Genomic DNA, 12,949 nt, shown 5'->3' on the forward strand with positions numbered 1-12,949 from the left:
CAAGAGTGACTCGATTCACGAAACTACACCCCTTGAGGAATTCATCTAGGGATGTAGTGAGCATTTTGACCCCACAGGTGTTTCATAGATTTTATTAGAATTGGGCAGTGAAAATAAAAAAAATCACTTTGATCCAGCTATTGCATTGGATCGCTGCATTGAAGGGGTTAATGGCAGGAATCGGAGCTAGCTCCGGTTCCTGCCTTCACAGTGGGATGTCCACTGTAACATACAGTGGATACCCACTGCTGATGACGCCGGCTCAGCTTCTGAGCCGGAAGCTGAGCCGGCGCCATCTTGCCGATGGTACCGGAAGCCTTTTGGGCCCCGCCGACGACAGGGCATAGGAGGATTCCGTTACTGGCAGACCGGGAGGTAAGTATTAGGCCTCCGATCGCCTTTACAGCCACGAGCATCCCAGCGATCACGATGCTGGGGTGCCGGTGGCTATAAACTCCTCACATGCTGCGATCTCTATTGAACGCAGCATGTGAGGGGTTAATCGGTCGGATCGGAGGCTAGCTCCGGTCCTGGCCAATACCTCAGGGTGCCAGCTGTAACATACAGCTGTCACCTGGCGGTGATGTTGCTGGCTCAGCTCCTGAACCAGCTCCATCTCTTTCACGTACAGTTACGTGAAATTGCGGGAAAACACCAGCTACCATCACGTAACTGCGTGAAATTGCGGGAAGCGGTCAATGATTTTAATAAACCTTTAACTACATAAATAGCAAACTTTAACCCCTTCTCGACATGTACCATACAGTATGACAGGAGTTGGCAGGGGACATGTGGAGTGGGCTCAGTAGCTGAGCCTGCTCTATACGCAAAAGATGTTAGCTAAATATTACAGCTGACACCCTGCTTTAACTGCCTGTGTAAAACATAAAAATACGATATATATTTTGTATGGACGTAATCGTACTGACCCACTGAATAAAGTTAACATGTCATTTTTACTGCACAATGGACCACGTACCGTTGAAACCAAAGAAACTATTTCTTTATTGCTGTTTTTTTTTCCATTCTATCCCACAATTATTATATTTTGTTACATTTTTCAGTACGTCATATGGTACATTAAATGGTGTCATTAAAAAAAAAAAAACTTTTCGTGCAAGAAATAAGCCCTCATACGGCTATGGAAAAATAAAAATGTTATGGCGCTCGGAATGTAGAGATGAAACAATTAAAACGAATAAACAAAAACTGGCTGTGGCAGCAAGGGGTTAAACAGGAGTGCGCAAAGTGTGGGCTTATAAGTGCCAAAATATTTCATTGTATATGGATATGTCCACTAATTAATATATTTTGGGACGAAGTGATCAATTTTATGTATGTGCCCACGGAAATTAGGATTATACATGACCCCTGGTTTCCCCTATTTCACTTTGATGTTGAGGGTAAAAAATGTCAAGAGAGTCATTGGGAAATAAAATATTTGATATGCATGGCAGAAAAAAAAAGTCATAATTAATGGCTGGGGCTAAATACTTCTAGGCTGAAACACCTTAAAGTTATTTAGAGAAATCTTTTGATAATTGAATGGACCAATTTTTCCTCAAGTCCATGATAGGCAAGAAGTCAAACATTTGTAGTTTAGCACAAGGTGGGGAATTGCTGTGGATCCAAGGTGTTGGGGGTTAGGGTATGTGCACACGAGAACTGGCTTTTACGTCTGAAAAGACAGACTGTTTTCAGGAGAAAACAGCTGCGTCGTTTCAGACGTAAAAACTCCCCCTCGCATTATGCGAGGCGTCTTTGACGCCCGTAATCTTGAGCTGTTCTTCATTGACTTCAATGAAAAACTGCTCAAATTACGTTTCAAAGAAGTGCCCTGCACTTCTTTGCCGAGGCAGTCAATTTACGCGTCGTCGTTTGACAGCTGTCAAACAACGACGCGTAAATGACAGGTCGTCGGCACAGTACGTCGGCAAACCCATTCAAATGAATGGGCAGATGTTTGCCGACGTATTGTAGCCGTATTTTCGGGCGTAAATCGAGGCATAATACGCCTCGTTTACGCCTGAAAATAGGTTGTGTGAACCCAGCCTTATAGTAAGTCAATATTTGTATTTATGTATACTTTTGATGTTGTAAAGAATTTATTGCATTAAGATAAATGAGCCTTGATGTATATATTTTTACTATGCGTAGTTACACTTGTTCGTGTTGGAATCTTGTAAATGAGATAAGAAGGAGTGAACTGTAACTGTTATTTTTTTGTAAAATAATAATACAAATAAATTTCTAAGCGTTTTGCAGTTAGTTCATGAGGACCTGAAGACAGAGCACAGAATGCCTGGCTAGGTTTGGTCAACCTTTTCTTTATTTAAATACTTTCTAGGATGATTTCAGCTCTATATAAAGCGCTGTGGAATTGGTTGGTAATATATATAATATATTAAAAATATATTAAAATAATATAAGAATAGAAAATAAATATAATGTAGCACAGTGAATTCAGAATTCAGACCTGACAAACGGCAACATCTGCTGTAGCGCCGGCGGCCGCTGAACACCGATGTTCCCCTCCTGCCAGCTGAACTTTGCTCGCCGGCGACCTCTGAACTATGTGAGGCAGAGCACGAACTTTCTGTAATTCTCTGTTTCTTATCTGAGTCTGTTACAAGAAAAGTGTAATGGCCTTGTAACTGTAAACGGTATGAGAAGGCCCTTTCGTTGCAAGTGAAACAAAGTAAGATAAGAATTCATTCTGGCCCGAAAATATGGATACTGTTTGTGGCAGGTGCAGAGATGGTGTAAAGTTTCAGGAGAATTATAGTTTTACATTTAAAAAGCCATTCTTGCCTGTGATTGGATAACCTCAAGCCTATTGTGATGAGATTTTGGCAATAAACCAGAGAAGAATATTTGAGCATACAAGCAGTGTCTGTGTCTTTTACTTCTCTCAGATATATCGATATAACCTATGATTTGGATCTGGATAAGTTTACTGGATGAGTGTCAGTTGATAAACTCATCTAAAAGTTCAGTCGAATATATTTTGGCCGTGATTGCATCAACACTCCCCATGTTTGCCTGGGTTTCCTCTGGGTACTCCAGTTTCCTCCCACACTCTAAAAACATTCTGATATGGCTTCCTCTGAAGTATGCTTGTGTCTGAGATAGGGAAATTAGATTGTGAGCCGCATTGGAACAGGGACTGATTTAAATGGTGACAAATTCTCTGTACAGTGCAGTGGAATATTTTGGTATTACGTAAGCAAAAATAAATAAATTATACTCTGGACATAAGCTTGATGTTTGAAGCTCCCCAGTTCTACACTACCTTTGCAGCAAGCAATTTCTAAAGTTGCAATTTTAATGTATATTTTTATTTTGCTTATTAAATATTTGTTTTTACTTATTTATCATTAAATATTGTAAATCTATTATCTATGATTATTTGTAAGTGATCTTTCTTGATAAACTAGTGAGAACGTAAGCAGTATATCCATTATTTTGGCTGCTAATAGGAATTCTACAAGGTCAGTTTGTGTTCATATCTAATTGTTAGGTTTCTTTCTTGCATATGAATTATGGATCTAGTAGCAAAGGTTGATGAGTGACAATGCATACTGCTTAAATACATTTAAAATAATATGAATGTGGAGAGAATTTAGGTATTGAATATACAGGGCATGTACAAATACAAACAAACCATATGAAGCCATTATTGGTAGACAGTGGGTTAATGGATGCCTTCAGGTAGTGACAGCTATAAACAAATATCAATTAGTTGACATATTAATCACTCTGGAAACAAAAGGCAGTGCATTCTGGGAAAAATGCTAATGAAGTCATTTCAGTGAAAGAATGATTGCTTCTCTTGAAAGATGAGCAATGGCATGGTTCTGTTCAACTTCATTACGTTAATCTCATTGTGTAATTTGTAGGGAAATCTTTGGTGTAGGAGAACCTGGGAATTTGAGTCTAAACACCTGGTGGGGAACAGCTTGCATACAAGGAGACAGTAAGCTTTAGGTTTTAATCAGAAATTCAGAATACAACATGTGCTCTCCGAGGTGCTGAAACAATGCATTATAGGAGTGATTCTGACTAGCAAACAAAAGGTAGCAATCAAAAGTTTCATTAAAGGGGTTAAGTGGGGAGCGAAAAGTATATACAGTGTACGCACTGCAGTATGTGAGTACACTCACTAACATACATTCCGGTCCCCTGTCACGTTGATTATTATATTTTAATAGATTTTTATAGTGCTAGCAGTGGACCGGAAGTCTATTTGCAAAGCCTTCTTTCATGACATCACGACTCTTCGTCATTTGACCGGCCCCGCTGTAATCTAATCACTGTACTACTGCTACTGCTTGTACATAGAGTACAGCGGTGCGGTCACATGACGAAGTGTCATGTCGTCATGAAGGAAGACTGTGCATCTAGACTTCCGGCCCCCCGCTAGCGCTAAAAAAATCTATTAGAATCTCATAATCTGTGCGACGGGGGACTGGAATGTATAGTAATACACAAACATATTTATTTAACCCCTTGCGTACCTTCGACGTAATAGTACGTCGCTGGCCACTTATTCCAGCGTACCTTCGACGTACTATTACGGCGCAGGAATAAACTGTCACTATGTGAAATCACATAGTGACAGAACAGCGGCGGCAGCTGCCATTGACAGCTAACCGTCTCTGCTACCGGCCTGGCGACCAATTAGCAGTCCCCAATGCCGGCGATTGCTGTGATTGGTCAGTCTCTGAAGACTGACCAATCACAGCCGTCTGTGACGTCGTCTGCAGGAGAAAGCTCCTGTCACTTTCTCTGATCTCCTCACTTCTGTGAGATACGTGAGGAGATCAGAGAAAGCGGTGTAAAAAAAACAAAACACTATTTTTATTAACCCCTTCCTGAAAATGGGCGTATAGTAACGCCCTGAGGATGAAGCGGGCACAGGAGCTGTGCTCGCTCCATCTTCATCGGATGTCGGCTGTAATATACAGCCGACATCCCACTGCAACTACAGCGATCACTGTCCTCTCCGATCGCTGTAGTTTAACACCTTAAATGCCGCTGTCAATAGCGACAGCGGCATTTAAAGGATTGATATAGAGGGAGGGGGCTCCCTCTGCACCCCATTGCCCCCCCCCGCGAAAAATCGCGGGGTTCTGATGGTTGCAATGGCAACCAGGAAGCCTAGCAACGGCTTCCTGGTTGCCAGGTATGGGAGCCTATTAGGTCCTGCCCAAGGCAGGACGTAATAGGCTCAACTCTCAGTTGTAAAGTGACAGTTACAATACACTGCACTACATCAGTACATACAGAAGTAGTGCAGTGTATTGTGCAGGGGATCAGAAGATCAGATCTTCCAGTCCCCTAGTATGTGTAAAATAAAAAGTGAAAAAAAAGTAAAAAAAAAGTTTCAGATAAATAAATAAATACAAGTTTTACGTAATAAAAACAATAATCGCCTTGTTTCCCTGACCAAGCCCTTTATAATTAGAAAAAAAATGAAAAAAAAGACAAAAACTAGACATAATAGGTATCGCCGCGTTCGTATTGGCCTGACCTAAAAAAATATCATATTATTTATCCCGCACGGTGAACACCGTAAAAAAAATACCATAAAAAACAATGGCAGAATTTCCTTTTTTGGTCACGTTGTTTCCAAAAAAATGGAATAAAAAGTGATCAAAAAGTTGCGCGTAGCCAAACATGGTACCAAAAAATTTATGTACTCCGCACAGATTACATATGCCCCCACATTATAAACTGAAACACCAGTAAAACACTAAACAAAACTACTACCAAGCAAAATCTGTGCTCCAAAAGCCAAATGGCGCTCCTTCTGGGCCTGGCAGTGTGCCCAAACAGCGGTTTATGACCACATATGGGGTATTACCGTACTCTGGAGAACCGCTTAACAATTTATGGGGCGTATGTCTCCAGTGGTACAAGCTGGGCCCAACGCATTGGGCACTGAAATAGCATATATGTGGAAAATGTCAATTTTCAATCTGCAACATCCACTGTGCACTAATTTCTGCAAAACCTTTGGGGGTCAAAATGCTCACTACACTTCTAGATGAATTCCTTGAGGGGTGTAGTTTCCTAAATGGGGTCACTTCTCGGGAGTTTTCACTGTACTGGTACCTCAGCGCAATGCAACATGGCGTCAAAAACAAATTTTGTAAAATCTCCACTCCAAAAACGAAATTGCACTTTTTCCGTTTAGACCCTTGCCGTATGTCCAAATAGCCATTTACAACCACATATGGGGTATTTCCGTAATCAGGAGAAATTGTGTAACACATTTTGGGGTGTCTTTTCTCCTGTATTCCTTGTGGAAATGAAAAATTCAGAGCTAAAGCTACAGGTTATTGGAAAAAAAAAATGTTTTCATTTTCACGGACCAATTCTAATAAAATCTATAAAACACCTGAGGGCTCAAAATGCTCACTACACCTCTAATTTAATTCTTTCAGGGGTATAGTCTCCAAATTGGGATCACATCTGGGGAATTTCTACTGTACTGGTACTTCAGGGACTCTGCAAATGCGACATGGCCCCCAGAAACCAATTCTGCAAAATCTGAGCTGCAAAATCCAAATGGTGCTCCGTCCCTTCTGAGCCCTGCCGTGGGTCCAAACAGCAGTTTATTACCACATAATGGGGTATTTCCGTAATCAGGAGAAATTGCTTTACAAATGTTGAGGTGCTTTTTCTCCTTTATTCCTTATAAAAATTAGAAAATTCTGTGTTTTTTCCAAAAAAAAGTATCTTTTCATCTTCACAGACTAATTCCAATAAATTCAGCAAAAAACCTGTGGGGTCAAAATGATAACTATACCACTAGAAAAATTCCTTGAGGGGTATAGTTTCCAAAATGGGGTCACTTTTGGGGGGATTCCACTGTTTAGGTCCCTCCAGGGCGTTGCAAACGTGACACGGCACTGAAAACCATTCCAGTAAAATCAGAGCTCCAAAATCCAAATGGGGGTCCTTCCCTTCTGAGCCCTGCTGTGGGTCCAAACAGCAGTTTATTACCACATATGGGGTATTTCCGTAATCGCGAGAAATTGCTTTACAAATGTTGGGGTGCTTTCTCTCCTTTATTTCTTGCAAAAATTAGAAATTTTTACGTTTTTCCAGAAAAAAAGTAGATTTTCATTTTCACAGACTAACTCCAGAAAATATAGAAAAATACCTGTGGGGTCAAAATGCTAACTATACCCCTAGATAAATTCCCTGGGGGGTGTAGTTTAAAAAATGGGGGTCACTTTTGGGGGTTTCCACTGTTTTGGCACCACAAGACCTCTTCAAACCTGACATGGTGCCTAAAATATATTCTGAAAAAAGGAGGCCCCAAAATCCAAGAGGTGCTCCTTTGCTTCTGAGGCCTGTGTTTCAGTCCATTAGCGCACTAGGGCCACGTGTGGGATATTTCTAAAAACTGCAGAATCTGGGCAATAAATATTGAGTTGCGTTTCTCAGGTAAAACCTTCTGTGGTACAGAAGAAAATGTATTACATATGAATTTTGTAAAAAAAAATGAAATTTGAAAATTTCAGCTCTACTTTCCTTCAATTCCTGTAAAACGCCTAAAGGGTTGAAACACTTTCTGAATGCTGTTTTGGATACTTTAAGGGGTGCAGTTTTCAAAATGGGGTGTTTTATGGGGGTTTCTAATATATAGGGCACTCAAAACCACTTCAAAACTGAACTCGTCCCTGAAAAAATCGCTTTTTGAAATTTTCTTAAAAATATGAGAAATTGCTGCTAAAGTTCTAAGCCTTGTGAGGTCATAGAAAAATAAAAGGATGTTCAAAAAACGATGCAAACATAAAGTAGACATATGGGAGATGTTAATTGGTAACTATTTTGTGTGGTATTTCCATCTGTTTTACAAGCAGATGCATTCAAAATTGGAAAAATCATAATTTCTTCATATTTTCGCTAAATGTTGGTGTTTTTCACAAATAAGCAATGAATTTATCGACCAAATTTTTGCACTAAACTAAAGTACAATATGTCACGAGAAAACAATCTCAGAATCAATTGAATAGGTAAAAGCATTCCGGAGTTATTACCACATAAATTGATACATGTCAGATTTGAAAAAATGGGTCTGGTCCTCAAGGCCAAAATGAGCTGGGTACTCAAGGGGTTAAGCTTATTACCCCTCTACTCATAATAGTAGATAATTTTTAGCCTATCTGTATACCCAAATAATTTCACTTTTCTTTGGTTAATTAAAACATTTCATATAAAAGGGTATTCCAGTTTCAGTAAATAAAGCTTATTTGTTGCATAATGAGGAGTAATTTTAGAAAATACTTTCTTTAGCAGTTCTTCATGGTTCTCAAGTTCTCTGCTTGCAGTCACTCAGTAGAAACGTTCATTGTTTACTAGATTGCAAGCTCTTGCAAGCAGGGCTCTATTACTCTGTAAAGTCAGATTTTTATTCGGTTTATATAAATAAAGATTGTTATAATTATTATTATTATTATTCCAGCGGATAAAAAAAATTTCCTGGCCATGTGATAATCACACAAGCGCTCTGCTTATTAGAAGACACAACACTGTTAAACAGGATCTGTCACTAGTTTAGTAATGCCCTATCTCCTACCTAATCTAATAGGTGCTGTCACACTGGTAATGCTAGTGATAATTGTGTCCCAATAAGTTTATTATTTTAAAACGTATGAGCTGTTTTCTAAGTATTGAAATCAGCCTATACTTGACAAATTAGAGTCACCACCAGCAATTCTCCTGAGGTGGAGTTACCTCGCAGTATCGGGACGCTGTCCAATCAGCATGAAGCTGATTCACACAGTGTGAGAGACTGAGGCTAGAGGGAAGAGGGATCAATTAAAATAACCATATCTCTGGCTGTGGACAGTGCGTCCAGTGGCATATGAAAGAGGAGATTCTAATCGTTCATATGGCACCAGGGTCACAGTTCTAGCAGTGACACAATCGGAGGTATCACCAGTTGCAAACACAGTCGGAAATGGAAGCTATATACTATATGATCATGCTATGTTGCTGGCCAGGGAAGGGAGAGAAGCTGTATGCTGATTGTTCAGCGTCATAGTGTAACATTACACCGCCCAGAGTGAAAAGAAAGAGTTACCTTCCATTTGGCAAGTACAGCCAAATTAGCATATTTTGAAAAATGCTCATAATCTTGCAAATAATAAACGTTTTTGAAAACAAATTACACTGTAGTTATCAGCATCATAGCACCTATTAGATTAGTTAGGAGATAGGGAATTAATAAACTAGTGACAGAAAAAATCTGAAGAAATTTTGAGGTAGGTTTTGAACCGCCATGGTTGTTTTAACGCTTCTTTTCTGATTTTTCGCTGCATTTTTTGCCCGCGGCCACTGAATCTATTGCAAGGACTGTGGCCAAAAAACACAGTGAGAAACACTCAGAAATGAGTGCCGCAGGTTTTTTCTGCCTCCCATTGATTTCAATGGGAGGTCAGAGGCGGAAACCGCCAAAGGCCGCCCAGAAAAAAAACTCCTCTGTCTCCCTTTGAAATCCATGGGAGGTGATTCTGGATGTTTTTTGGCGCTGGTTACGATGTGGTTTTCAGCGCCAAAATAATAAGTGTGAACTGACCCTTAGGCTGGGTTCACACGTGGCGGAATTTCACTTAAATTCCGCTGCGGACACTCCGCAGCGTTAATCCGCAGCGGAGCCGTTTGTCCATTGACTTACACTTTAATTTAGCAGTGTTCGTTTAGACAAGGCGTAAAATTCCGCTGCGGAGCATAGGCTGCGGAGCGGAATTTGGTGTCCGCAGCATGCTCTGTCTGTTGCGGAGCAGTGGCGGACTCATGGCGGAATTTCTCCATTGACTTGAATGGAGATTCTAAGTTCCGCAATGAAGTCCGCAGCTGTCATGCACATGTTATGTGTGCTGCGGATCCGTCTTGCTTTTTTAACTTGACATTTCTTCATTCTGGCTGGACCTATGTATTTCTAGGTCTACAGCCAGACTGAGGAAGTCAATGGGGCTCCCGTAATGACGGGAGCGTTGCTAGGAGACGTCTGTAAATAGTCACTGTCCAGGGTGCTGAAAGAGTTAAGCGATCGGCAGTAACTGTTTCTGCACCCGGGACAGTGACTACCGATCCCAATATACATGTATCTGTAAAAAAAAATGAAGTTCATACTTACCAAGAACTCCCTGCTTCTGTCTCCAGTCCGGCCTCCCAGGATGACGTTTCAGTCTAAGTGACGGCTGCAGCCAATCACAGGCTAATAACAGGCTGCAGCGGTCACATGGACTGCCGCGTCATCCAGGGAGATCGGGCTGGATGCCGAAGGAGGGACGCGTCACCAAGACAACGGGCGGTAAGTATGAATTTCTTTGACTTTCACAAGGGAAAGTGCTGTCCCTTCTCTCTATCCTGCACTGATAGGGAGAAGGGAAGTACTTTTACCGCAGTCCGCAGCAGCTAGTCCGCATCAATTTACTGCACATTTTGTGCAGATCCGCAGCTGCGGCATTGATGCGGACAGTTGCGGAGGAAATCCGCCACGTGTGGTCATGCCCTTAAGGTTCCTATTGAATGTCAGCGAGCCGAGATCTTCAAAACCATGAGGAATTAATACAGAAAGTAAATTGGAAAACTGTATAACTTTTCATTACACGACGAATAACCTTTATTTTCTAAAATATGACAACTAGTACCCCTTTAAATGTATAAAAAATTTGGATAAATAACATATATTCAATAATATACTTAAACAACTATCAGTGCACCACAACATATAATTGATAAAGCCTTGTTATTGATGTTTCATAAATATACTAAGAAAATGTATATTAATATTATAAAAATGTATGCTAAATTTGTGAAAACATTTAATTAATCTTTCTTATTGTGGGTTATCTCAAACCTACTGATGTTGCTGGAGTGCGTAAGATTGTAGAAACTGGCAAGAGTAAAGAATATTATACACGCTCCTTGGGCTTGCTTAAAGTCCAAAAATTATTTCAATTTTGCAGTTCAGTATAGTTTAGTGAACTTTAAGTAGGTGACACTATACCTTCTGGGAAGCAATCTCTGCTGAGCGTCTTACTGGAAATAACAGTCTTTGAAACACCTATTGAATTATTTAATCAGTATACTGGGTAAATGATGGCATGATCATGACAAAAGTAAGGAAATATCGGTGTATTCCTTTGCTTTTCTGGTTATTGTATTATGTATAGAACACAGTGTATACACTATGTAGATATAGTACAGGATGAAGAGCTTTAGAGACTGTTTATATAAGCGCTGGCTTCCGTTCATCTCTTCCGTTCGACCTCTCCGTCAGAGGCGTAAAGTCAAACAGAATCTATCGCTTCTGTTGGCGTTACCATTGATTTCAATGGTATTTTTTTCTCTTTCAGTTGGTATCAGTTTGCCTCTGTTCCACTAGGTTTCAGTTTTTTTCACAGAAACAATAGTGTAGACTAAGGGTATGTTCACACGCCCTATTTACGGACGTAATTCAGGCGTTTTGCGCCTCGAATTACGCCTGAAAAAATGCCCCTAATACGCCTACAAACATCTGGCCATTGCTTTCAATGGGAATTACGATGTTTTATTCCCACGAGTCTTTATTTTACGCGTCGCTGTCAAAAAACGGAGCGTAAAAAGATGCTCTGTAAAAAGAAGTAGAATGTCACTTCTTGAGGCGTTTTTTGGAGCTGATTTTCATTGAACACTATGAAAAACGCCTCAAAATACGCCTCAAAAATCGTCTGAAAAGAAGCCTCAAAAGAAGCTCCAAATTACATTTTCAGCTTCAAAAACGCCTGAAAATCAGAGGCCGTTTTCTATGAAATCAGCTCCGTATTTTCAGACGTTTTTTGTTAAGCGTGTGAACATACCCTCAATTGTAGTAATGGTAGTAGTAACATTGTATTAAACGAAACCTCAGATGGGGACAGACTTAGTTAAAGGTTCTTGCTCCAGAAATGATGACTGATGGCCATCTTCTCCTGCAGTGGTGCTCATGGTGCTACTTGCTGCCAGCACACACATACATACATACATACATACATACATACATACATGCATGCATACATACATACAAAGAGATGACCATGTTGGAGCTATACAAGGGAACTTGCAGGTCCAGGGTGGTCACTACTGCCTGTCGCTAGGCCGCCACCTACACTTATTCGGGGTTTGTTGAACCATGCACATTTATGGGATAATGTTAATACTCATTGATTACTGAACAGAAAATCTTACCAACAATAGAAATTTACTGCACTGGAAATAAAACCTTCTGATTTCAAGTTAGGGCATTAGTGAAATAATGATCATAATACATAAGGCCTCATGTATAAAACGAATGTAGAGGAAATGTGAATCACTTATCTACTGCATTCAATCGGATCCAATCTTTCAGTTTTCTGAGGCAGTGTGGAAATGAAAACATTGGGCCTCATTTATCAAAATTATCTCACAGAAAAAATGACATTGCTGTCCATAGCAACCAATCACAGTGGAGCTTTGATTTTTTTCCCAGCAGTTTTATAAATGAAAGCTGAGCTCTGATTGGTGGATATGGGCAACAAAGACATTTAATGTAGATATTTGATAAATTTGCCTCATGGGTCTAGACTATATGTTCCGTCTGCAGACAAAAGGGGCCAACAAAGTTTTTAAAAAGAAAATAACATAGCTTCCTACTGTATACTTGACGGCATGTAAAGAGCTGTTTATTAATGGCATTGCTTATATTTACTGGTGGATTACAATCCTCCAGTTATTGGCTAACTCTTGAAAGAAATGATAGAAAAGAGCTCACAACAGACTAGTTCTTACATAACAAGGGCCCCAAATACAGGATCCCACTATGTCTATCCCTGCTGCTACTATGGAGAAGAAGTTCTAATTTAAGAAACATAATATGGTAGTAACTGCCAGATAAATAGCCAATGGTCAGGCAAAAGATATGGGGTTA

This window comes from Rhinoderma darwinii, chromosome 2 (genome assembly GCF_050947455.1).
Source record: "Rhinoderma darwinii isolate aRhiDar2 chromosome 2, aRhiDar2.hap1, whole genome shotgun sequence".
NCBI classification, from domain to species: domain Eukaryota; kingdom Metazoa; phylum Chordata; class Amphibia; order Anura; family Rhinodermatidae; genus Rhinoderma; species Rhinoderma darwinii.